The following is a 26,713-nucleotide window of genomic DNA, read 5'->3' as shown; positions in this document are numbered from 1 at the left end:
GGGGTTGTACGACAGAGGCATCGTCGGGAATGGTGAAAGAGGAATCACCCTCGATAACCACGACCGACTAGCTATACTACAAAGATATCATCTGGCGTACTTAGCGAGGTGTCACCCTCGGTACCCGATAGTATCTGTGTAGCTCGTACAACTAAGGGGGTGTAAGTGCTGTGTCGGGTCTGGCTCGTCGATCAGAGATCGAGATTTGAAAACAAGCAGGGCAACTGAACTAGGGGGTTAGAGGGGATGACTGCTCCACCTATACTAGGCATATTAAAGGTACAGGACTAAAAGTAGCAGTTCATCAAAAAGAGGCTATGCCTCAGATATAGGAGCTAACTACAACAGTAGCAAAATACTAATGCAAGCAGTAGGAAGAAAGACATAGGCGATATAGGAATGATCAAGGGGGGTTTGCTTGCCTTGCTGCTCTGCGGCAAAGGACTGATCGGCAGGGTCGTAGATGTACCCGGCACCAGCGTCAGTCTCGGGGTCTACCGGTAAGAAGAGGGGGAACAAACAATAAATAATAGCAACGGTGCAACACAAAGCATGCGTGGCAAGATGTAGGCTAGACATGAGCTAACGCAGCAACATCCGTCATAGACGGGTCGGAAGAATACCTGACGGTATTTTCCGGGTCTCGGCCTACTACCGGTCAGACTAGAAACGATGAAAATGTTCCATGTTTGCTATGAGAGGGATGCGTGACACACGAATGGACCGTGTATCCGGGTTCGTCTCGTTCTGCTGATCAACTTTCATGTTGAAAATATCTTGATCTGACTTACAGATTATTTAATATTAATTTTTAATGCTTTATTCAATAATTAGGAATTAAAAACAGATTTAAATAATTTAATAAAATGTTATTATGACATCAGCATGATGTCATGCTGACATCAACAGTTGACGTGAACTCACCAGCGGGTCCCGAACGTCATAGGCACAAGTTTTAATTAAGATTAAATATTAATTAATCAGATTAATTTAGTGGGGGACCCACGTGTCATACTCTAATTATTCTAATTATCCAATTAACTAATTAACTGATATATCTATTTATTTATTTAATAAAAATATTATTTTTACTTTTTATAATTTAATTTTTACTTTTCTTTAAAATGGGGGTGTGGGGCCTCCCTGTCATAGACAGCCGAGTGCGTTGGCCCCACCAGTAAGTGGCTTTAGGCCAAAAACATATTTTAATTCACAGATACATAACCATACAAATATCGTATTCCTCCACATACCTATATACGCAAATACATACATAAATACGGGCATCAAATACATACATACATACATACATATATACATACGGAATACATCATTTGTTTTTATTTCTTTCTAACTCTCATCTCTCACAACTCTCTGTGTTAACACACAATAGACAACACAGAGTCTGTTAACTTTCTCAACATAGAGGAGAGCCAAATTCATCTCCTCCTACCGGAGTCAAACGTCGACGTATCAGAGCCCCGTTTGCCGGAACGGAATCGGGACGACGAAGGGAACGAGATAGTGGGAGGAGCCCGAGGAGGGGCTCACCGACGTTGACGAGACGGCCCGGTGAAGCCGGAGTTCTCGTGAGGCGGAGTAGACGAAGAGGAGGAAGACGATGCGGTGACGGTGGTGGTGATGCCGGTCACCGGAGAGGCCTCCCGGAGGTGGCCAACCGTCGTGACGAGGAGCCGGCCGGAGGGTCACCGAGAGGGTCCGGCCGACGAGAAGGGTAGTGCCTCGGCCAATGGATCCGGAGGGGTGGTGTGCTCCGGCCGGTTGGGGAGCAGGGAACCGGCGGGTGGGAGGCCGCCGGGGGGGGCGAGGCCGGTGGGGATGGGAGGTCGCCGGATCTGGGGCCGACGGGGATCCGTCTGGTGAGGAGGCAAGGCTTCGGTGGGGGTTGGGGGGGAGCCGCGAGAGGCAATGAGGTTCGTGGGTCTCGGGTGGAGCGCTAGGGGACGGGAGAAGGGGATCGAGCGGGCACGGGAGGTGCTGTGGCTCGCGGGTGGGGGAGGCGAGCGGGGTGAGCAGGGGTCGGTGCGGTGGTTGATGGGATCGGTGGGAGGGCCTCGTGAGGAGAGGGATCCTCTCGGTGGGGGTGGGGGAGAGATCGGTGGGAGGGGGTCGTTGGGGTCTCGCGGGGTTACCGAGAGGGAGGGGTGTCGGTGGGAGGTGGGCCCCCCACGAGGGGTGGTGCGGGCGACGAGGCGAGAGCCCCTGGCGGCGACGCTGGGGGAAAACGGGAGAGCGGGGGGAGAGCCAGGGTGAGCGCTAGGGTTTGATGATGGTGGCCGGCTCGGCCACTTTGGCCTAGTCGGCCAAGGGGGGGGCTCGGTTGCTTTTTTTCTATTATTATTTCTTACTACTATTTCATTTTATCATTAAACCTTATTTACGTTCTTTTACAATTTAGTATATATTTTTTTAATTCGTTCTTTTATTTATACATTTTCATTATATTTCTTTTTCTTTCTTTTTCTTTCTGACATTCTATTATTATTATTATTCTTTATATATATTCCTTTGTGTTCTAACTATACATGACTTTTAATACCATTAGAAATGTCCGATTCATTTTTATAACCTATTAGGGAATTTCAATAACTCTCCCGACATTTTTACTTAACATCACAAAACGTTTCTCGTTCAATTTTATTTCTTTAAATTCTGAATGCGACTTGTTTTTCGACTAACACTAGATCAACGATAGAATTTATGATGACGTGGCTTCATTAGCGTGGGATTACTGTCGCTTGACTACAAGGGTTACTGTAGCACAAATCCGGGGATGTCACAACTCTCCCCTATTAACAAGAATTCTCGTCCCGAGAATTAAGAGGTAGAGGGAAAGAGCCCGGGGTATTCATTACGAAGATGATCCTCGCGTTCCCAAGTGGCTTCATCCTTAGAATGATTTGACCACTTCACTTTAAGGAACTTGGTGACTTTGCGACGGGTCTTACGTTCAGCTTGGTCGAGAATGCGGACCAGATGCCCTTTATAAGAGAGGTCTTGTTGCAGCTCAAGCATACCATGATCCAGTGCTCGAATAGGATCCTTGAAGCTAAGAAACATGGAAGACATCGTGAACCTAAGAAAGGTTCGCCGACAGCTCCAATTGATAAGCCAGTCTTCCACGCCTTTTGAGAACAGTCAAAGGACCAATATAGCAAGGAGCTAATTTGCCCTTGTTTACAAAACGGTGTGCGCCTATCACTGGTGTGACACTAAGATAAGCCTTTTCGCCAGGTTGATAGACCATATCTTGATGATGACGGTCGTACTGACTCATCTGACGAGACTGAACAGCCTTCAGATTGTCATGAAAAATGTGGACTTGATCTTTAGTATGTTGGATAATATCCGGATCGAAGAGTGATCGGTACATTGAACGGTGGCTCGAGAATTTCATACGAAGCCAAGTGTAAAGGATACTTTGGAGTCAAAGATGTACAGGAGAGTCAGGTTTCAATCCTGTGGAACTTTGGGTTATGGGTCCACCATGTGGGCCGAGAGTAGACAGGGGGGTCACATATTATATGGTCTTGGTATCAAGACATGTCAGAGGATAGCCTGTCAGTTATGTTGGAACAACATATAGGTACCAAGGGCGGGGGACGAATAGAACCATCTTCCTGCTCGTTACAACGAGGCGGACCAATAGGCAAAGTTCTCGTCCACCGGCGGCTACCGAAATGTTATCCACAATAGTAACTGGGTTTTACTGACAGATTTATATACCGAGAATTTTACCTAAGCAGGGAATTAACACTGCTTAGATAAGTTATGCCACAAGAAAGTTCAAACAAACCAATGGGAATGAGAATGTGTTCACTCACACAAAGAATTTAAAGTATACCATTCCCGAGGAAAACGTAGAGTATGGTATACATTTTATGTCATTAAGTGCCTATCCATCTGGATAAAGAGGCAAGAGGGACCATGATGTTTACCCATACCATTCGGTTTGGATAACTGATGAGGAAATATTTAGCATTGCGCTTTCAATGTTCCTGTTGAAATTTGAAGTACCACATCCGTGCTTCGAGGTAGCATCGATATGGTCATCAGATGAAGGTCAGACTTATGGGTATACAAAGAAGATTCAGGAGGAGCAACTTATGACATAAGTCATATATTCTTCGCATGGAAGATGGTGAATCTTTCATATGGAAGAATTTATAACAATCGGTCCTTCGGCCCGGTGTGCCACACAAGACATCACTGTACCAGATTACCTAAGACCAAAGTTATAATTATTGGAAAATGTTCCAACCATCATATCTTCCTGGGATTCAGATCTGATTGGTGTCAGGATACCTCAGACTCAAGATGCCTGAGAAGAAAAATGAAGATGCAAGATTCTCATGATACGAGCTACACAAGCAATCTTTGAATCATGAGTTCGACTTTAAGACATATGAACACAATGTCAAGACATTCGTGCCCACATAGACTTATTACGTCAAAAAGCAACTGAGTTCTCATTTGGAAACCATCATTGAGGATAACAAGGTTCCATGTGCAAATCTCGATTAGCTCTTATGAAGGAACTTCTTTTCCTTGATCAAATCAGTCAGTGGCTTGGCGTGCTGAGCAAGTTATATGCAGTGAGAATAGCAAATCATCAAAACATATAACACTTCGCACTTGCATGAATGATTTGATATTTCCCAAGAGGGAGTGCAACAAAACCTTCACATATTCACGGCGGAAAGATTGCACGTGAACTTTGGGGAAATACACTTCTTCTATCAAACATATTCTTTACAAGCTAGGCACAAAGATAAGGCTTTCAAGGGCTTCATCGTGAATCATGAATATGTTGATGGTGTGGTCGATGGGCTCAGCATCAATCCCTCAAGATTTTGACAGGGACGAATTTCCAAAGTTATAATATCAAGGAGATAGCATTTGTCAAATCAAATGGTATAATGTTGTATGCTCGAGGGAACATCAACAATTAAACATTGGTCGAAGGGTGCACTCGAAAAGACGGAATGAGTAGCACGACCAATGCTAAAATGATGAGTCAACACCCAACACACTAAGGAGGAAACAATCTGTTATTAACCTCAAGGTGATAGGATTGACAAAAGTATTGGAGTCACACATCAGAGTTCACTTGTCGGTAGTCTGGTTTGAAACAACACGGGACCAAGAATGAATGGTGATGGCGAGAAGTATTACTATATCAAGAATCCTTAAGAGGTGCAATGATGTTCACAACATTCTTGATAGAAAAGGTAGTAATACTCCAAGGTAGAAGATGACATAAGCTGAATTAGCAAGCAACTCGAAGGACAACACAAAACATGAACACGTTTGTGTTGGAGGAAAGGCAAAAAGGTTGCCGATGAAAACACAAACCATCGAGGGGCAGGGATGGTATTTTCTCATCAAGCATTCAATTGACACCCTGCAAGAGCTCAGAATGCTAATGATGATCACGACACAATTGTCGAGAACTTCACGAAGATGTAATCAATCAGCGACGACATCAAGCAAGGGAATGGTGAAGCAAGAGGTTGTCGGAATCACAGATAAGACTGCTAGCTTAGAATTGAGATTGCCTTTCAGGACAACCAACATGATGTGGAATTGTGTTCGAGGGATGAAGGGTATAGATAGCATGGTCGAGCTCCAACATGACGATGATGACGTAGCTTAACAGCTTGGAATGACATGATCGAGTACAAACTCGTAAACAAGGAAGATTACTAAAAATTGTTGAATCGCAATGCGTACTCGATTTCGGTATCGATGTACTCGCGTGTCCAACAACTCAAACATGAGAAAAACTGGAATTAATGAAAATATCATAGTTGATGAGGAACTCACACGAAAATATGTAGCTCCGTGATATCCTCGAGATACGAGGGATAATACTCGAAGGTATATCAATGTTAAGGCTTGGGTCGATGTGTTGATCTGAAGAAGACAAATACTTTAACTCGTCTCAGAATGAAATAAAGGTAGGACAACATGGTCAGAACCACGATTGTAATGTACCAAACGACAGATACCAGATCAAATCATAGAATTATTGATTATTGTTATGAGGAGTTTGTATAATAGGATCAACATCGTTTCCATGGGCATGAATACAAAGTTCAAGGTCGACTCCCACTTCATCAATGCATCACCTGCCATTTATTCCTCGCCTTTGATCAGGTTGCAGCTTTAAAAGGATATTCGGCAAAGTGCCAGAAGAGTAAGACTCATGAAAACTCTTTGAGTCATATCGATTTAGGAAGGCATAGGTTCAACCCGTCGGGGCATCTTAGCAACATATACCATAAACTCCAAGAGTAATTAACATGTACTATAGGAGCATGGTTGTCAAAGCATAGGATACAATTCTATCAGAGGGAGAAGACACTATTTACCAATGGCATCATGTGTCAGGGGAAGCAATCACAAGAATTTTCGAAAGCAAAGGATTCTGTCGGATAATAGAATAGAATGAGTATGGCAGTACACAAAATATCTGATGTCAGTATCGGTGCTCAATCAGAGGGGGTAAAACATAAGGCATCGGATTATAGAACATCTGTAAAATATCGATACTTAACTACCAAAGGAATTAGGATTTCCAGATTGGTGTATCATAAACAGATGCTCTGGTCAAGTACAAGTAAGTTGAATAGATTTAGATGGACAATCAATAAAAATTGATTTGTCGGGAACCAGTTCTGTTTGAAAGGATGTCTGAGTCGGAAATAAAATTAATAAGTATCCTCAGATGATTGTGTTCATTCACACAGAGGTTGAGTCAATAAGATCAGAGGAAAATCGCAAAGGATTTTAATGAATGTTGCTAGACATATGGATTTAACCATAATGCAAGTAGGTGAGAAAAGCCAAGAGCAATAGGCTACGAAGGATTTCGGAAGACCGAATAGTAAGTCGAAGAACTTTCGAAACCCATGACAACTAATGATGGACGAATCCCCGATAAGATAATTCGTTGCATCTCGTAAAACAAGAGCAACTAGAAAAGAAGGTATGAACGACATTTGCATGTAGTCATCCATAGTGGTTGACGAAGGAAGGGAAATCGCAAGAGCGATGGGCACAAGTTCTCGGGAGCAAGCATCGGAGAATATCATCGGAGTCTCCTGACGAATCGAGTCATTATCAGGAATGAGGGACTCTTCGGAAGGAAGTATTTACGAGAACCTAATGTCAGAGTTATTAAAATCTTTAACCCGAAAGAGAAGAGAGAGTAGAGCCCAGAGTATAGGAAAGGAGTAAAAGATACTAATACCACCCAATTGAGATGTGGGCCCGTAGGCCACCACATCAGTGTTAGTAAAGATTTTCAAACACTAGACTCAACTTCGGCCAAGGAGTTGGAAAGGGGGCTACCTACAGGCAGTCGGCTCTGATACCAACTTGTGACGCCCTCAATTTAATCATACGCTAATCATACATGCAAATGCGTACGATCAAACCCAAGGACTCACGGGAAGATATCACAACACAACTCTAGACACAAATAAAATAATACATCAGCTTCATATTACAAGCCATGGGCCTCGAGGGCTAGAATAAGAAAGCTCGATAAACACACGAGTCAGCGGAAGCAACCAATATGTGAGTACAGACATAAAACATGGGGTGCCTTAGAGAAGGCTAGCACAAAAGATACAACGATCGAACGAGGCGAGGCCTCCTGCCTGGGAACCTCCTAACTACTCCTGATCATCAGCGGCCTCCACGTAGTAGTAGGCACCGTCGGGGTAGCAGTCGTCACCGGCGGGGACCTCCATCTCCTGGGCTCCATGATCTGGTCGCAGCATTGGATGGAGGGGACAAGGGGGGAGCAAAGCAGCGGTGAGTACTCATCCAAAGTACTCGCAACTCTTACATCAGAACTATTCTAATTATGCATCAGTATCAAAGAAGGAGGGGTTATATGTGGACTGACTGCAGCAATGCGAGAATAGAGAGAGAAGGCCTAGTCCTATCGAAGACTAGCATCTTCAGGGTCTTGCAGCAATAGACGAGAGTGGAACAGGGGTAACACATTAATAGTCATATTGTTGCAGCAATATTAAAGTAAGGTCACGCCTAAAGATCCTCCCTCGACTCCCTGCGAGGAAGCAATCCCGAGGCAAACTAAATCCAGTTAAGTAACAATTGTAGTTGTAAAAGATCGGGGCACAACTCCAAGTCGTCATGTAACCGTGGACACGGCTATCCGAATAGTTAATTTTCATCCCTGCAGGGGTGCACCACATGTCCCGTCACGCTCGATAACACTCTGGCCGGACATACTTTTCTGGGTCCTGCCCGACCTCGGAATATCGACACGTCGCAGCCCCACCTAAGACTAATCAGAGAGGTCAGCCCGCCGGTCTAAATCCTAAGCGCAAAGGGTTCATGGGCCCAATTCCCCTCCGCGCTCCTGCACGATGCGAGGGCGGCCGACGTCAGTCCTAGCATCCCTTAATCACAAGCGCAATGCATCTCGGGACCACTCGCGCGTGCGCCAGTACGATTGCAGACATCTGAAAAGCTTCGGCTGATATCGCGACGCCGAGTACCCATAATTCTTCCCGCGTAGCCGGTTAGTGCGAAAAGGTCTCCGACCAACCCAGATCAAATACCCAAATACATTAACATTTTAATTAGGCCAACAACACAGTCTCACGGGAATCCACCCGTCTTACAACTAATCACCAATGATCCTAGTAACATGGTCGAGTAACTGTGTGCTTGTAACATCGGGGGGAATCCGAGGTATCACCCTCGTTGGATTCTGAATGATGTACCCGTCAAGGTGGGCTTAGAGGAATCACCCTCGGGGGTCCCACACTTGAGGGGTTGTACGACAGAGGCATCGTCGGGAATGGTGAAAGAGGAATCACCCTCGATAACCATGACCGACTAGCTATACTATAGAGATATCATCTGGAGTACTTAGCGAGGTGTCACCCTCGGTACCCGATAGTATCTCTGTAGTGTCGTACAACTAAGGGGGTGTAAGTGCTGTGTCGGGTCTGGCTCATCGATCAGAGATCGAGATTTGAAAACAAGCGGGGCAACTGAACTACGGGGTCAGAGGGGATAACTTCTCCACCTATACTAGGCATATTAAAGGTACAGGACTGAAAGTAGCAGTTCATCAAAAATAGGATATGCATCAGATATAGGAGCTAACTACAACAGTAGCAAAATACTAATGCAAGCAGTAGGAAGAAAGACATAGGCGATATAGGAACGATCAAGGGGAGTTTGCTTGCCTTGCTGCTCTGCGGCAAAGGACTCATCGGCAGGGTCGTAGATGTACCCGGCACCAGCGTCAGTCTCGGGGTCTACGGGTAAGAAGAGGGGGAAGAAACAATAAATAATAGCAACGGTGCAACACAAAGCATGCGTGGCAAGATGTAGGCTAGACATGAGCTAACGCAGCAACATCCGTCATAGACGGGTCGGAAGAATATCTAACGATATTTTCCGGGTCTCGGGCTACTACCGGTCAGACTGGAAACGATGAAATGTTCCGGGCTATGATAGGGACGCGTGACAGACGAATGGACCGTGTATCCGGGTTCGTCTCGTTCTGCTGATCAACTTTCATGTTGAAAATATCTTGATCTGACTTACGGATTATTTAATAATTAGGAATTAAAAACAGATTTAAATAATTTAATAAAATGGTATTATGACATTAGCATGATGTCATGCTGACATCAATAGTTGACTGGTCAACTGACTAGCGGGTCCCGAACGTCAAAGGCACAAGTTTTAATTAAGATTAAATATTAATTACTCAGATTAATTTAGTGCGGGACCCACGTGTCATACTCTAATTATTCTAATTATCCAATTCACTAATTAACTGATATATCTATTTATTTATTTAAATAAAAATATTATTTTTATTTTTTATAATTTAATTTTTACTTTTCTTTAAAAGGGGGTGTGGGGCCTCCCTGTCATAGACAGCGGGGTGCGTTGGCCCCACCGGTAAGTGGCTTTAAGCCAAAAACTTATTTTAATTCACAAATACATAACCATACAAATATCGTATTCCTCCACATACCTATATACGCAAATACATACATAAATATGGGCATCAAATACATACATACATACATACATACGGAATACATCATTTGTTTTTATTTCTTTGTAACTCTCATCTCTCACAACTCTGTGTGTTAACACACAACAGACAACTCAAAGTCTGTTAACTTTCTCAACGTAGAACAGAGCCAACTTCATGTCCTCCTACCGGAGTCAAACGTCGACGGATCGGAGCCCCGTTTGCCGGAACGGAACCGGGACGGCGAAGGGAACGAGATAATGGGAGGAGCCCGAGGAGGGGCTCACCGACGTTGACGAGACGACCCGGTGAAGCCGAAGTTCTCGTGAGGCGGAGTAGACGAAGAGGAGGAAGACGATGCGGTGACGGTGGTGGTGATGCCGGTCACCGGAGAGGCCTCCCGGAGGTGGCCAACCGTCGTGACGAGGAGCCGGCCGGAGGGTCGCCGAGAGGGGCCGGCCGACGAGAAGGGGAGGGCCTCAGCCGACGGATCCGGAGGGGCGGTGTGCGCCGGCCGGTTGGGGAGCAGGGAACCGGCGGGTGGGAGGCCGCGGGGGGAGGGGGCGAGGCCGGTGGGGATGGGAGGTCGCCGGATCTGGGGCCGACGGGGATCGGGCTGGTGAGGAGGCAAGGCCTCGGTGGGGGTTGGGGGGGAGCCGCGAGAGGTAGTGAGGTTCGTGGGTCTCGGGTGGGGCGCTAGGGGACGGGAGATGGGGATCGAGCGGGCACGGGAGGTGGTGTGGCTCGCGGGTGGGGGAGGCGAGCGGGGTGAGCAGGGGTCAGTGCGGTGGTTGATGGGATCGGTGGGAGGGCCTCGTGAGGAGAGGGATCCTCTCGGTTGGTGTGGGGGAGAGATCGGTGGGAGGGGGTCGTTGGGGTCTCGCGGGGTTAGCGAGAGGGAGGGGTGTCGGTGGGAGGTGTGCCCCCCCACGAGGGGTGGTGCGGGCGACGAGGCGAGAGCCCCTGGCGGCGGCGCTAGGGGAAAACGGGAGAGCGGGGGGAGAGCCAGGGTGAGTGCTAGTGTTTGATGATGGTGGCCGCCTGGGCCACTTTGGCCGAGTCGGCCAAGGGGGGGGGCTCAGTTGCTTTTTTTTCTATTATTATTTCTTACTACTATTTCATTTTATTATTAAACCTTATTTACGTTCTTTTACAATTTAGTACATATATTTTTAATTCCTTCTTTTATTTATACATTTTCATTATCATTTCTTTTTCTTTTTTTTCTTTCTGACATTCTATTATTATTATTATTCGTTATATATATTCCTTTCTGTTCTAACTATACATGACTTTTAATACCATTAAAAATGTCCGATTCATTTTTATAACCTATTAGGGAATTTCAATAACTCTCCCGACATTTTTACTTAACATCACAAAACGTTTCTCGTTCAATTTTATTTCTTTAAATTCCGAATGCGACTTGTCTTTCGACTAACACGAGATGAACGATAGAATTTATGATGACGTGGCTTCATTAGCGTGGGATTATTGTCGCTTGACTACAAGGGTTACTGTAGCACAAATCCGGGGATGTCACAACTATTTCATAGCAGAAAATTACTTATTGCGCCAGCTCTGCGTCAACATTGCGTCAGCAGGTCAACTGACCTGGTCAGAGTCAAACCTAACATGTGGGGTCCACACGTGAGTGATAGAGTTTAATTAACAGGGTTAGGTTAATCTCGATTCTTATTTTAGAGCCTAGGGCCCACTGTTAGTGAGTCATAGCTTAACTAAATAGATATTAGGTGCTAATTAAACACCTGACCGGCTAGGCCCGCTTGTCAGCGACCCAGACCGGTGGAGCTCATTGCCGATGGCCACAGAGCACGGCGGCGCTGACGGATTTCCTCCTCCGGCAACCAAATGGCCGGCGGAGGGCATCTACACGGTCCTGGGGCTTGGCCGGATCCATTTGGGGGTGGTGGATGGAGCAAGGGGCACTAGAGCAACGCTGGCGACGTGGTAAGTGGCGGCCGGAGATCGGGCTCATGGCCAGCTAGCTAGGCGGACGCGAGGAGCTCGGGAGAAGGGGAGGAAACGACGCGGTGGCTCACATCGGTTCGGATGGGACAGACGGCGAGCTCAGGGAAAACCTGAATCATGTGAATCGACGGCGAGGACGTCCGGTGGCCGGCGGTGAAGATGACGATGGCGGTGACGCTTGAGGGGCTTCCGGCTCAATTGCGTTGGCTGGATGGGGTGGCACGTTGTGGCGGCGACGAGGGGTGCTCGGGGAGGGCTAGCAGGGGCCAGAGAAGGCGTCGGTGAGCGCGAGCCGAGCTCGTTAGTGGCGGTTGAAAGGGAAGATAGAGAGGAGAAGGGAACCATCGCTAGGGGAGGGGGAATCGGTCCAGGGGCTCATCCACATCGTCTCAGACGCGGGATAGGGATGGAGGAGGCGCCTCCAGCGCGAAGCAGGAGGTGGAGGCCTCGGCGCATGCCACGCCTCTCCTCCTGGTGAGAGGTTGAGGATGTCTGGCACTTGGGCGAGATGGGCTCCAAGTGTTGGGCCAGGTAAGTTTTCTTTCTTATTTTTTGTCTCTTATTCTGTTTTGTTTTATATTAGTGACATTTGTTTTATTTTATATTTTGGCTTCAGGCTTAAGTCAAAAATATTGAAATTGTTTTTAGGGTTTTGTTTGGATTATTTCTGGCTCCATAAAAAGATTCATCATTTTTGAAAAGACTAAAAAATATTTATAGCAATTTAGTTATCAATTTCAAGGGCATTAAGATTAAACTAAAATGACCAAAGAGTTGTTAAAAAGTTTATCACCAATTTAGTTTCCAACATTTATCAAAAAGGGTGAACATTTTTGGAGGCCATTTGGGTTTATTGAAAATAATCCTTGTTGAACCTATTTCTATTTTATTTGGTGCTAGGTTTTTATCATCCCCATTTAGGGTTCAAAAGGATTTTACCATGATTCATGGATGCTTTGTGATGCAACCAAAAATAAAAACAACAACACAATCTAGGGCTGTGACAGAAGAACTCCTATCGCCTAGGAGTCTCCAACATCCAAGAGTACCAAGATCATGAGAACTCCTCAAAACTTGCTCAAATCAGAAATAGCTTGGGTTGAGAGGAGGAGTGGGAGACAAGCTATGTGTTGATTGGAGCAACCCTCAAAGGCACTCAAAGATGCACTTGGGATCTAGCTTTTAGTGTAGGCAATTGGGAGTGAGATAGATAAGATGTTCTTGGAATCTTTTGGATGTATTTCACACCTCCCACTCGAGGTGGGAGAAGACTATATATAGTGGTGGCACACAGGTGACCGTTGGAGCCACTTATACAGTGCAGTATCCAGGCATCCGGCAGCTCATGGTCGTCGGGACAGCCACGAGGGGTCGGACATCCGATAGTGGCCGGTCGTCCGAAAGAAGCACAAGGTATATGATTACCAGAGTGTTTGGTGGAGAGGTAACCATTATACGGCCGTCCGGGGGACTTCGGTCGTCCGAAGACATAGAAGATATTAGGTCAGCATCAGGTGCGAAAGTGAATAGCGCATGGATGACCGAAAGGCATCGGCCATCGAGGACACGGTCGCTCGGAATGGTCGATAGTCCGACATTTTGGATGTGTTTGGTGGCAACGGATATCCTACCGTACTCGGACGTCCGGTTCTCGGACGACCGGTTCTTGGACGGCCGAAGGGACCGTAAGTACGAAGGTTTGACTCTGTTGGCTGGCTCCGGATTCCCAGACGACGTCGTCCATCTGGGGTCCGGACGTGCGAGAACCACCGGATGACCGAACAGGAGCAGACCAACTAGGAAGATACTGAGAGTTGAATTTCCAAGAGTTTTGAGCAAGTTTCTTGCGAGACCCAGTGATCCACTCTTCATAGTGCGGGATCTCTAAAACTCAAGATACATAAAAGAGCTACACTAAATAGCTACCAATTATCCATAATTGATTGTATATGTATATTCGGTGATCATCACTCCGCATCACTAACGTCAAAGGAACTAATACCTTTGACTCAGACCTTAGACTTGAGCTTGATGTTATTGTTTATTCTTGGCTGAAGCTGAAGGCAAGACATTGACTAAGTTTTCAAGTAGCTCTCCCATACACAATGTAGAAAGACTTGCTTTGTATTCATCTCTTCATTTTTCTATCATGTGAACATTCACAAGCTTCAAGCATGTAATCATTAGAAATGAATATCTTGAACTTGTCCTTGTCAAACATGATCATGAACCCTTGATGTCATCATCTCATGCACACTAGGAATCTATCTCTTCATGCGAGCCCATGAGAATTACCTAAACCTTATAGACATAGACACCACATAGTATGAGTTAGTTCACAGGATCCCATGTGGTACATCGTTTGCACTTGTGTGATGACCAACTTTGAGTTAACTCTTTGAACTTCATCTTGGTCAACATTTATCTTAGATCCATGATTAATCTTGATGCCTTGAAGGCCCTATTGATTTCTTGTTAGGGTTCATTTCTTTAACAAATGACTGCCAATATCTCAATTTACCATGACCATATCAAGTTTCTCCATGAATCTCATATTGGCTATAACTTGCTCGTCTTCATGATACAACATATGAGCTCATCATGATCCTATTTTCAAGACATATGTAGAATTCTTTTATTTAATTATTATCTCGAGATCTTGATCCATCATGGCTCAAACCATAAGCCAAAGCATGAGAATGTTTGAGATCCTCAATGAACTCCACATAGATCACATTAGTTCAGCACATGGAATTCATCTTGATCGTATCATATTTGATTCACTCATTGAGCTCATCCTTGATGCATGCACAACAATATGTATAGGACATTCATTTAGAATTCATTCGAACTCCTTCTTGCATATTCATGGAACAAGCATACTTCAAGTCATCCAATATTCTTCATGTGTTGCATAGAGAACATTCCTTCAAATGTATAACTCAATGCAAACATTAGTCCATTAGGATTGTCATCAATTACCAAAACCACACATGGGAAGTACATGGACTTTCAATCTCCCCCATTTTGGTAGTTGATGACAATCTCAACAAGAGGATTTATATAATGAATTTTAACACAAGTATAATGAATTTTAACACAAGTATGCAGTTTACCCAAGGATATATAGAGTACTTGGGATGGTTTTCATAGCCTCAAGTGTCACACAGATACTTGAGTTTATCACACTCGTTGTACTAACATCAAAATATCACACCCAGTGTATTAACATCAAGATACTTGGTAGCGTCAAGTGTCACAAAGATACTTGAGTTTATCACACTCGATGTACTAACATCAAAATACTATGCAATATATAGAGCACACTCCCCCACAATATATGCATATGTGAACAAACTATGAATTTTCTTGCATATATTGGTTCACATGAACTAGGTGGAGTTTTCTCTATTTCCTATATATATACTAATTCATGCAATAAATAATATTTTTAGATATCTTAAATCCTCTAAGATTCTCCCCCATTGGCAAAAAATGCCAAAATGGGACAAATCTTGAATACAATAAGTTCCTCCTTACTGTACGCGTATTGCAAGATGTGAGTGAAATAAAATGCACATATTTAATGATAGGAAATTTGAGGAACTCGGGATCTAGATATTGCAATAGATGGGATACGAAAATAAGCATTCGACAAACATTTTAAAGATCCAAACAACATATTTTGGACAAGGTATAACGTGAATATCCAAATCGATCATTATGATAAGTGTGGGTCCAAAATACATCCAAACACATGAGTGCATAAGATTATGTGCAAGACATATAGGCACTGACTTCGCAACCTCTTACCGACACCACCAATGAATCAATAAGGAAGGAATCAAGTGACCGGCAAGGATCAAGTGATATCGCAAAGATGGGAACTTACTTATGTGCCCAAATTTCTAAGTGGACACTATGTATCCACAACGAAACTTGCATACATAAAAAATCACAATTAATAAGAACATGATATGCACAAGTGAATCCATTAGCATACACATGTTATCCTAACATAAGATCAAGGCACATGTTTCAAGGTCCATGGCCCAAATTGATCTCATTCGCATGACCATAAATTCCTATGAAGATACCAATACTACAAGCAATTATTGTGTTTTTGGAATTTTCATAAAATCTGCACATGAGAGAACATTTTAGGAAATGACATGCAATGAGTTGCCTATTTGGCATGTATTGGGATGAATGAACCATGAATATGATTTTGTAGATCCCCATTAGATGATTCTACTCAATTGTCTAAACATTGCAACAAAGTGTTTTCAAGAACATGCATGAGAACACAAAATAGAATAAGTACTATTTCATGCTATGATGCAACCTACACAAGGTTGACTCTACTTTTATACATGCATGAAGTAAATACTTGTTACCAAGAAAGAATTGGTATGGAGTAGTGATGGCTGAGTCATGTATTCTTGGGTGTAATTTCCTCGTGATGGAACCACCTTTATTATGAATAAGCCAAGACAACAATGCTTCTCCAAAGTACCTAGATCACTTTTAAGTACAATATGGTCCCCAAATTTATTGGGTCCGAAGTAGTTAGTCAAACTACAATATATAGGGCAAAAACCACTCAATTATGTGCATATAGATATGAATTTTAATTTCATGCACATCTTAGCTTTAAAGGATATGACAGATTTACCATATATATATTGGGTCAAAAAGAAGATAAATAAGGCATGAGAATTTACACATAGTAAATATGCCTACACAAGCCTATCAAAATCCAAAGACATACAAATTGGACAAATGAACACATAATTGTTAATACTCCCAATAGCCTCACCAATCATTCATGTTGTCCAAAATAAATCAAAGTGACAAATAAACATATGATAGCACACCAAGTTCAACACATGTACCAAGCAGTACAAATGAGCATATAGGATATGCATTGCGCATAATATTACATGCATGTCTCTCTCAAGTAACTATATTATACTATAGGTAATGAGATAATAACTCCCACAACATCATAAAAATAGTAATACGAGCTCAAACAAATGCATGGGAGATTACCGGGAGACAAATGAATTTCTTGGCTAGTTACAAAATGCAAGTAGAAGCAAAGCCGATATAAAGATGACCATGAAACTCTACCATACAAGGGATACCAGGTGTAAGAGAACACAATGGTATTTAGAATTATCGTTCGGTGATAGATTCCAAATAAGCACAAAGTCATTTATACTCACACAAGTATGATATGGGAGTTTAGAAATACGCACAATGCTTACATACCATATTATTAACACGTTGATTAGCTAGATCATCATGTACAGAAATAATTTGAATGTCATACTCACACACATCTAAGGAATTAAACACCAAAAGAATTATTATGCAAATAGAGACACGTTGACCATGGGAAGCCACAAAGATACAGAATAATCTAAATAATAGATTCTAAGTGGCATTCATCGAATGTTTATATTACCAAGGATTATGATATGCAAAAAAGCATATCACTCCCCCATAATGTGATAGTCCATGTATTTTCCATATTGATTCAATTTAAATCCAACTAAAACTGATCAATGGATGAGAAATTGAACTTTTAGATGACCTTGACATACCACAAAGTAACTGGATAATCTTGCACTATAAATACTATGTTGTGTCCAATATATACACATTTTAGGTTAGTGATGTGCGTAGAGCATGACACTCCCCCATAATGTGAAGACAGATTAATGTCTCAAAAGAGCCCCGTAAGGTGCAACCAGGATGCAAGTAAGGATTAGGATTACACACACAACTATATGACATGCACAACAACCTACACATGCTAGATAACACAAATCAAGCATACTAGGAGGCTCAACATGTCAAAACACATGCTAGGTACCAAACCTAAACATGAGAGGGGCTAGTAACTTTCAATGTCTAGGCTTGAACCATAATGACAGATATGATGGTAATATTCTTGACTAGGCTTGAACCATAATAAATGGTGAAAATAATTTTTATTCATGAACTAGCCAAGTCTCCAATGCCCTCCACAGACCTAAGCATCTGTGGTGGCTACCTTATGATAATCAGAGTAATCATATGGTGGCCTACTCGAGCGATCAAAGACTAGAATGATCACTAAGTGATCCTGAACACCTACCTACGTCAAACATATCCCCATCGTGTTCTCGATTAAAGAGCGATCTCCGAAGGAGACAGTCACGGTTACGCACACAGTTGGCAGTTTTATTAGAGTTACTTCAAGTTGTCTAGAACCACATGTTAATAAAATATTCTCATTTGCCACATAACCGCGGGCATGGCTTTCCGAAAGATTAAACCCTGCAGGGGTGCTCCAACTAGTACATCACAAACTGCCATGGGCCGCAAAGTAATCCTCTATCACGAAACTCGTGAACTCGTTGGATTCCTTAGAGGAAAACCTCAACTTTGAGGAGACCCAAAGTTTCACCGGGATTGCTATACGCAAGATATATCGCTAAGGTAAGACAAATCTAGTAGGACCTCTCGACGTGTCGACGACCCCGATAAGCGCCGCGTATCTCAGTCTCAGGACACGACGAATGGAACTAGCTACGGGAACCAAACCTCAAGTTTCCTCGCGATGGCCCCGCAGGCAGTCCAGTTTGGACCAACACTCATGAGGAGCAGTGGCCCGGGTTGTTGATTAAATCCTCGAGATAGCTATTCCCTATGCATTTCATTGTTAAGTTATTAGCAGATTAAAACCAATGTTGGGTCCTCCCGGACAAACCTTAACAATATACGATTTATCAAGGGGGTGCCCATAACAACCCCGACAGTGTTAGGAGCGATCAGTTACGGAATCAAACACGGGTAACTGAAACTAAGGCGGCAACAATGGAACAAATCAGCCGGCAAAAGGCTAGGCCTTCCGTTATTTACCAAGTATATAGGTGCGTCAATTAATAGCAGTTTAAACATAATGATAACAAAATACCCATGTTATCACATGAGACAGCTGGCACCTACAACTAGCAAAGCTACTCATTAGAGGTTGAGCAAGCCTACTTAGCCAAACAACATTTGCTAGGAAATGGAGGTGTTTGAGGTTCATGGCAAAGACAGGAGGCATTTATATCAAGGGGTAGGCAGCGAGCATGTAACAAAGGAAACGTGATTCTAAGCATAACAAAGCTAGATACGGTGTCAAGGTCACGGTCAACTTACATGTGATGTCTTCAGCTTGGAACTGCTCTTGATCTTCCTGCACGTACTCTCCAGAATCCACGTACTTGCTCTCCGTTCCCGATGCTACCCAAGATAAGATAACAGCCAATGAACACCGGCAAAACATAATGCAACAACCAATATGATGCATGTGTGAAGAAGCAAGCATGCATCACTATTCTAGTCACTTTCATATGCATTAGTTGATTTAATTGAATTCTGGACAGAACTTCATATTCAGTTATCTTGACATGCATGAATATGTCATGAACATATGCATCACAACAAAACGATGCAAAAACATATAAAGAACATAGAGAACGGAGCCACGGATCAACCGGAAACTACAAAACAAGGTATGGAGACCTACGGTTCAAATCAGCCACAAACACACTCTAACGGGCACTCCCTGGTGTAACCAGGTTGCCACATGATCAAGCAACAAAATATAAGTGGGGTGGTGCATGGGAGCACACCACACCATCAACAATGCCCACACAAGCTTCAAATCAATACAAACATATAATATATTTCAACAACAACATAGCAGTTTGTCTACAATATTTAAACTAGCTACATCCAACTAAATTAATCAAACAAGATATGAGATAGAAGCCATCCAAAATCTCTACAACGCTGAACAAGAAACTAATGCAAAGGAATCACCCATGAGCAGATCTATAGACACTAACTTGGACAAAATATCACAGATTCTGGGACTTTGTGAAAATCACAGATTTTCACCAGCTGCTTATGCTCTGAAGCATTTTGGCAGCCTCCAAAATGATATCTACAAGAAGTGTATAAGCATGACATTTAACAGGGAGCTAAAAAATCATGATATCTCACAAACATTAGTTTGTTGCATGGGCTTATTCCCAACACTGGAGCTAATTCACACCAGACAACAGGGGAAGAAAATAACATCCGATTCCCAGCCTTAGTGAAAATCACAAGGTTTCACAAATCTTTCAGTTTCAGCCAAGTGTCCCCTTTGACAGGGCACAATAGGTGCATGCAAATCCCTAAGAACAAAACAAAGGACCCATGTTGTAGAGCGGTTCACCCACTACCATTCCATCAAGGAATCATCCACAAAGGTCCATAGCACCACCTAATGTAAAGCTCTAAACATGGCATCAAATCAGAAAATAATAGTTTTATGAAGTTGCTCTAAAGTGAAATCTGACATCACAAATGGATTCCTGGGATGATTCTACCCCAAAATCATATATCATACATGGGTACTCCCATGTAACATCAAAGCACAAAGCTAGCTCGAAAATGACACATAGAATCCCATAGGCTACAACTACTATCATCACATGTGAACACCAGCACATATTGCATCACCTACACATGCACATCACTAGGGCAAGAACATCCTATCTAGGTATGTCATGGACTCACTAACATGTCACACCAACATATAGAAATTAGGTGTTCATCCACACACACACACACATACATACATACATGTGCACACACATACACATGCACATGTATATACATGGACTCTCACCACCATCTACACCTACACATGCCCACACACAAGATCTACTCACACATGTATGTATGTATTTGCAAGCATGAGGGATTAGGCCCTCTTGCACAAGTGTGTGTGCAACACATACACACATACACACACACACTTCCACCTACACACTCTACACTACCTCTAGTGCAACATGGAAAAAAACAAATAAAAGAAACATCACACAAGCCCCTGGTGTAGAAAGAACCAACACAATGCAACAAAATAAATAAAGAAATCAGAATAAAAAAATTAAAGAAAAGGGGAGAGTGTGGGGTTCGAACCCACACCCCCCTAGTGCCAACACACGCACAACACCACTCTGCTACTGCATCAGTGCTTACCAGAGAGGGGGGCATAAGCAGGCTAAGCCCTCTCTAGCGCTGCCCTCCTACTCGCGACACACAAATAAAAATAAAAGGGCGCCCGCGGGGGATCGAACCCACGACACACTTCAGCGCGCCAGGCTCCGTTGCCACTGCACTGAGGTAAGTAATCTTACCATAGAGGGAGGAGGAGCCCTCTTGAGCAGCCTCTCTGCTCTATTACAAACCACGACGGTGACTGAAATAGGGGAAGCTCTCTGGTGGCTCTCCGGCGACCAAAACCTACGACAGCTACCACGCGGGGGAAGCGGGAACCCTAGGGGATCCATTCCCGAGGCTAGCTTCCTGGGAGGAGGCCCACGGTGACGGCTCGACAGTGCGCTACCTACGACGACGGCGGCGACGGCTACGCACGATCAGAGCCCCTACGTTGAGGAGAAGAGGAAGGATGAGGAAGGAGTTGCTCACCCTACACGACGAGGAGGAGAAGAAGGCCCGACGAGGAGGACGAACAGACGAGGCGGCCCAACACGCTGCTCCTTCCGCCCGAGATGACGACGGCAAGGAGGGGCCGACAGAGGAGGGGATCGACCCTCCTAGTGCCGGGAATGGGTTGGAGAAGGCTCCTGCATCCTCGCGGACGCCTCGGACGCCGCGGTGGAGGCTGCCGGCGACAAGGAGGATGGCGGGATCAACGGCGGCGCTCTCTGAATCCTCACTCTCTCTAAACCTTTCTCTCGAGCGTTACCTGCAGAGGGGAAGAAGGAGGGAGAAAGGAGGTGGCGGCGGGGGAGAGGAACCCTAGACAAGGCCCGTACGTCGAGGGGGAATAAGTAGGCGACGAGGAGACGGCCTTGACGTCCGTGTAGCCACGGCATCGCGAGCTCTCTCTCTCTGAACCTGACGGAAAGCAGGGAGGAGGAGGGACGTCGTCAGAGAAAGAAGAGAGGGACGGGGAGAAGGCATTCGGGCGAGAGAAAAGAAGGCGAGGCCCAGGTGAGGAGGAGTAGGCCGCCCACCTCGGCTTCTCTGTTAAAAGAAAAAGGGGGTTTTCTTTTTAAATAACTAAAACCCAAACAAAACTCACAGTGCCAAGAAGAGGGTTTTGTTTAGAAAAATAAAAATAGCCAGGGGCTGAGGGATTTACGCCCTATTTAAATAAAATACAAACCAAATTTTTAGAGCATTTAAATTATCCCTAAAAAAGGAATTTACAATGCTGTTTTTATAAAACCACAAATGAATTAAAGCTTAAAAACAACCAGTCAATTACCCCCTCAACCACAAGTTAATACTCTGAATGTTTAACATTTTTAAAACAGGTTCTAACAAGGTTTAACACACAAGTTTAAAAATAACAAAGGAGGAAAGCTTTGCATAGTTTGGCAAGCATTGTAGTTGAAAGCATGTTTGGAAACAATGCTTGAATACACCACAACATCACATCACACCAAAGCAAGCTATCACAACCAAGATGGAGTTGAACACAATGCACTTGAAAGGGATGCCATGATGCAAGATGATGACATGCAATGAGCCACATGAAATGATAAACTCATATAAAAACCACAACAAGGTTCACAAACTAGGAAAGGATCCAAATATGGAAAGGATTACATCTGGGTTGTTACATATTGAGACCTCTTCCCATGTAGCATATCCTTATATGCCCATATCTTCAATGGTCATGATCTCACGTGATGCCCAGCCTTTTTGCACTTAAAGGAAGAAATGTTGGACTTGTTCATGGCTTGGTCTTGTCCCCTTTTCTTGTTCATGGCCTTCATCTTATTGCAGTGATAACTATGTCCATCATCACACTTTTTGAAGTGTTCCTTGAAACTAGTGACTTGGGCCTTGAGCTCATTAATTTCTTCTACATAGTTAGTTTCAACACTAGAAACAAGAGGACTAGTGGAATTAGAAACTTCATGGTTAGAGCAACAAGAGAATGCGAGCAATCCATCATGATTGGTAATAATATGAGAGATGGGTGGATTACAAGGATTAGCACATGGCAATAAAGCATTTATAGTAGATGTACTAATGTTCACATGAGACTCACAAGATTTTACCTTGATGGCCATAGTCTCAAGTGCTAACTTTAACTCATTATGAGAGATTAGAAGATCCTCATGAGTGCTTAAGAGATTTTCATGACTTTCTTGCAATTTCCCATAATTTCTGGTTAGCAAATAACTTTGAGCACATAACTCAAAATTCTCCTTCAACGTTGATGCCTCAAATGTGGTAGAGTTAGATGCACAAGTATCATCAAGAATATGAGAGGAGTAAGTAGCAATTAGTGACTTCTCATGTGTAGATTCAAGCTCTTTATAGATCTTAGAGGTTTTGATGAGCTCTTCCTTGAAATTATTGCATTCAAGGAGAAGGAGCTCAAAATCCACTTTAAGTTTACCATGAGCAATTTCAATCTCTCCTTTTGAAGATCTTAACTCTCTATATGTTTGATGAACCTTATCAAGTTCATGTTCAAGTTGTTCGCTTTAAGCTTGTTCGTACATAAGTGAATCATTACAATTTTCAAAGTAAGCAAGAACATCTTGAAGCCTTTTATAGGTGTTAATTTAGCTCTATGAAGAATTTTACCAATAACATAGAGATTGTGAGTCAAGTCATCATCATCATCCTTATTACAAATATCATCATTATCACTAAGAGAAGATGATACATCATCGTTACCTCTTGCCATGAGGCACATGTGAACAAAGTTAGTTGATGGTGATTCTTTTGGAGAACGAGGTTCTTCATCAGTCAAGAGTGCCTCATTTTTTTATTTCCCCTAAATGGTTAGCCATAGGGCAACTACAGGGAACCAATGCATTTTCATCACGAAAAGACGGGAGAGCAAGCATATCACCACAAACATTTGTCAAGGTATCCTTAGGTGATATGCATGAACTATCAACATAGTAATTTACACTATATGTGGTGTTAGATGTGCCCATGTCCATAGGGGATACAACAAAATCATCAACACAAGCAAGTTTTTTAATAATGAACTTAAGACCATCATCAAAAGATATTTCTTCACTCACCATGTGAGTACCTTGTGGCACGCTAAATGTTGGTGGAGTAGAAGATGCTGAAGTGTGCAAGTAATCGGAGATGGAAGTAATGGAGCTCATGCACCAACTCCTTCAACATAATATTGTCTTCATCGAGATTGGACCCACCATATATATCTTCGAGTTTGGTCCAAACTTCATGAGCCGACTTGCAAGTCGAGATTGACTTAAACACTTCAGGGTTTATAGTTTGATGAATGGCAAGGGAGGACTCACAATCAAGATACATGTCATCTATAGATGGAGATGGATCATCCTTTGCAGCAACAATCCCTACAAGAACAATTCGTAAAGCATTTGGGCCCATGGCCATCAAAGTCAAAGGTGTCATTATGCACTAATCCAATATTCGACATCGATACTCTCTAGGTGGTGAGGCCTAATAAGGAGAGACCTTGCTCTGATACCAATTGAAAGGACCACGATGTCGCCTGGAGGGGGGTGAATATGCGTTTTAAAAACTTCTACGGATTTGGCTTAATCCTAATGCGGAAATAAACTAAGAGGATACTTCTCAAGCACAAATCCTAAATATACGTGGCTCAACTACGTGCGTCAACAACTTGTTCTACCAAGATGAATCACAACAAGATTACTCACGAGCATAAGTAAGTTACACAACCTTACTTGAGCAGTATTACAAGATGTGTAAGTGTATGACACAAGTTAGCAAATAACACTAAACACAAGATATATCAATATTACCAAGTATGAACTGCGGGATATAAAGTGTTGGCCTGACTGATTAATCTTCACAAGGAAATGGCCAACACAATATAATGCGGACAACAATATGTAGTGAATGTATGCTCAAGTAACCAAGGTAATCCACAAGCAAGGAGTTAGGGTTAGGGATAACCAATGTCACGGAGACAAGGATATATCCCGATGTTCACTTCCTTGGAGGGAATCTAGTCACCGTTAGAGAGATGGATGTTACCACGGTGGCACACCAATGCCACGAAGGCTCACCCTATTCTTCCTTTGAGACAACACCACGAAGGCGTTTCTCAACCACTAGTGATAAGCCTTTGAGGTGGCTTCCAAACACTCACAAACTTTCTGGGGGTAATCACAACGGTTTGATTCCTCTCCGAAGAACTCCTACCGCTAGGAGTCTCCAACCTCCAAGAATAACAAGATCAAGAGGACTGCTCAAAACTTGCTCAAATCACAAATAGCTTGGGTTGAGAGGAGGAGAGGGAGACGATCTATCTTTTGATTGGAGCAACCCTCAATATCACTCACAGATGCACTTGGGATCTAGCTTTTGGTGCATGCAAATGGGAGTGAGAAAGATAAGATGTTCTTGGAATATATTGGTTGTATTTCGCACCTCCCTCTCGAGGTGGGAGAAGACTATATATAGTGGTGGCACAAAGGTGCCCATTGGTGCCACTTATGCAGTGTTGTTTCCGGGCGTCCGATAGCTCATGGTCGTCCGGACATCCACGAGAGGTCGGACGTCCGATAGTAGTCGGTCGTCTAAAAGATGCAAAACGCATCTGATTAACACAGCGTTTGGTGGAGAGGTAACCAACATATGGTCGTCCGAAGGACGTCGGTCGTCCGAAGACACAAAAGATATTAGGTCAGCATCAGGTGCAAAAGTGAACAACGCACCGATGACCGAAAGGCATCGGCCGTCCGGGACACGGTTGCCCGGAATGGTCGAAAGTCCGACATTTTGGATATGTTTGGTAGCTACGGAATTCCTACCATACCCGGACGTCTCGGACGACCAGAGGGACCGGAAGTCCGAAGGTTTGACTCTGTTGCATGGCTCCGGATTTCCGGATGGCGTCGACCATCCGTGGTCCGGACGTTCGAGAACCAGCAGACAACTAAACAGGAGCAGACCAACTAGGAATATAGGGAGAGTGGAATTGCCTAGAGTTTTGAGAAAGTTTCTTGCGAGACCGACTGATCCCCTCTTAATACTGCGGGATCCCTAAAACTCAAGATACATAAAAGAGCTACACTACATAGCTACCAATAATCCATAGTTTAGTGTATATGTTTATTCGGTGGTCATCACTCCACACCACTAATGTCAAAGGAACTAATACCATTGAGTCAGACCTTAGACTTGAGCTTGATGTTATTGTTTCGTCTTGGCTCAAGCTGAAGGCATGACCTTGATGAAGTCTTCAAGTAGCTCTCCCATACACAATGTAGAAAGCCTTGCTTACTATTCATCTTCATTCGTCTATCATATGAACATCCACAAGCTTCAAGCATGTAATCCTTAGAAATTGTTATCTTGCACTTGTCCTTGTCAAACATGATCATGAACCATTGATGTCATCATCTCCTGGACACTTGGAATCTCTCTCTTGGTGCGAGCCCATGAGAATCACCTAACCCTTATATACATAGATAGCAAGTAGTATGGGTTAGTTCACAACGTGCAATTGACAATTACTTACCATACCACAGGATCCCATGTGGTACATCATTTGCGCTTGTGTGATGACCAACTTTGAGTTAACTCTTTGATCTTCATCTTGGT

Source organism: Hordeum vulgare, chromosome 2H (assembly GCF_904849725.1).
Source record: "Hordeum vulgare subsp. vulgare chromosome 2H, MorexV3_pseudomolecules_assembly, whole genome shotgun sequence".
Lineage (NCBI taxonomy): Eukaryota > Viridiplantae > Streptophyta > Magnoliopsida > Poales > Poaceae > Hordeum > Hordeum vulgare.
Note: the sequence above shows the minus strand (reverse complement) of the source record.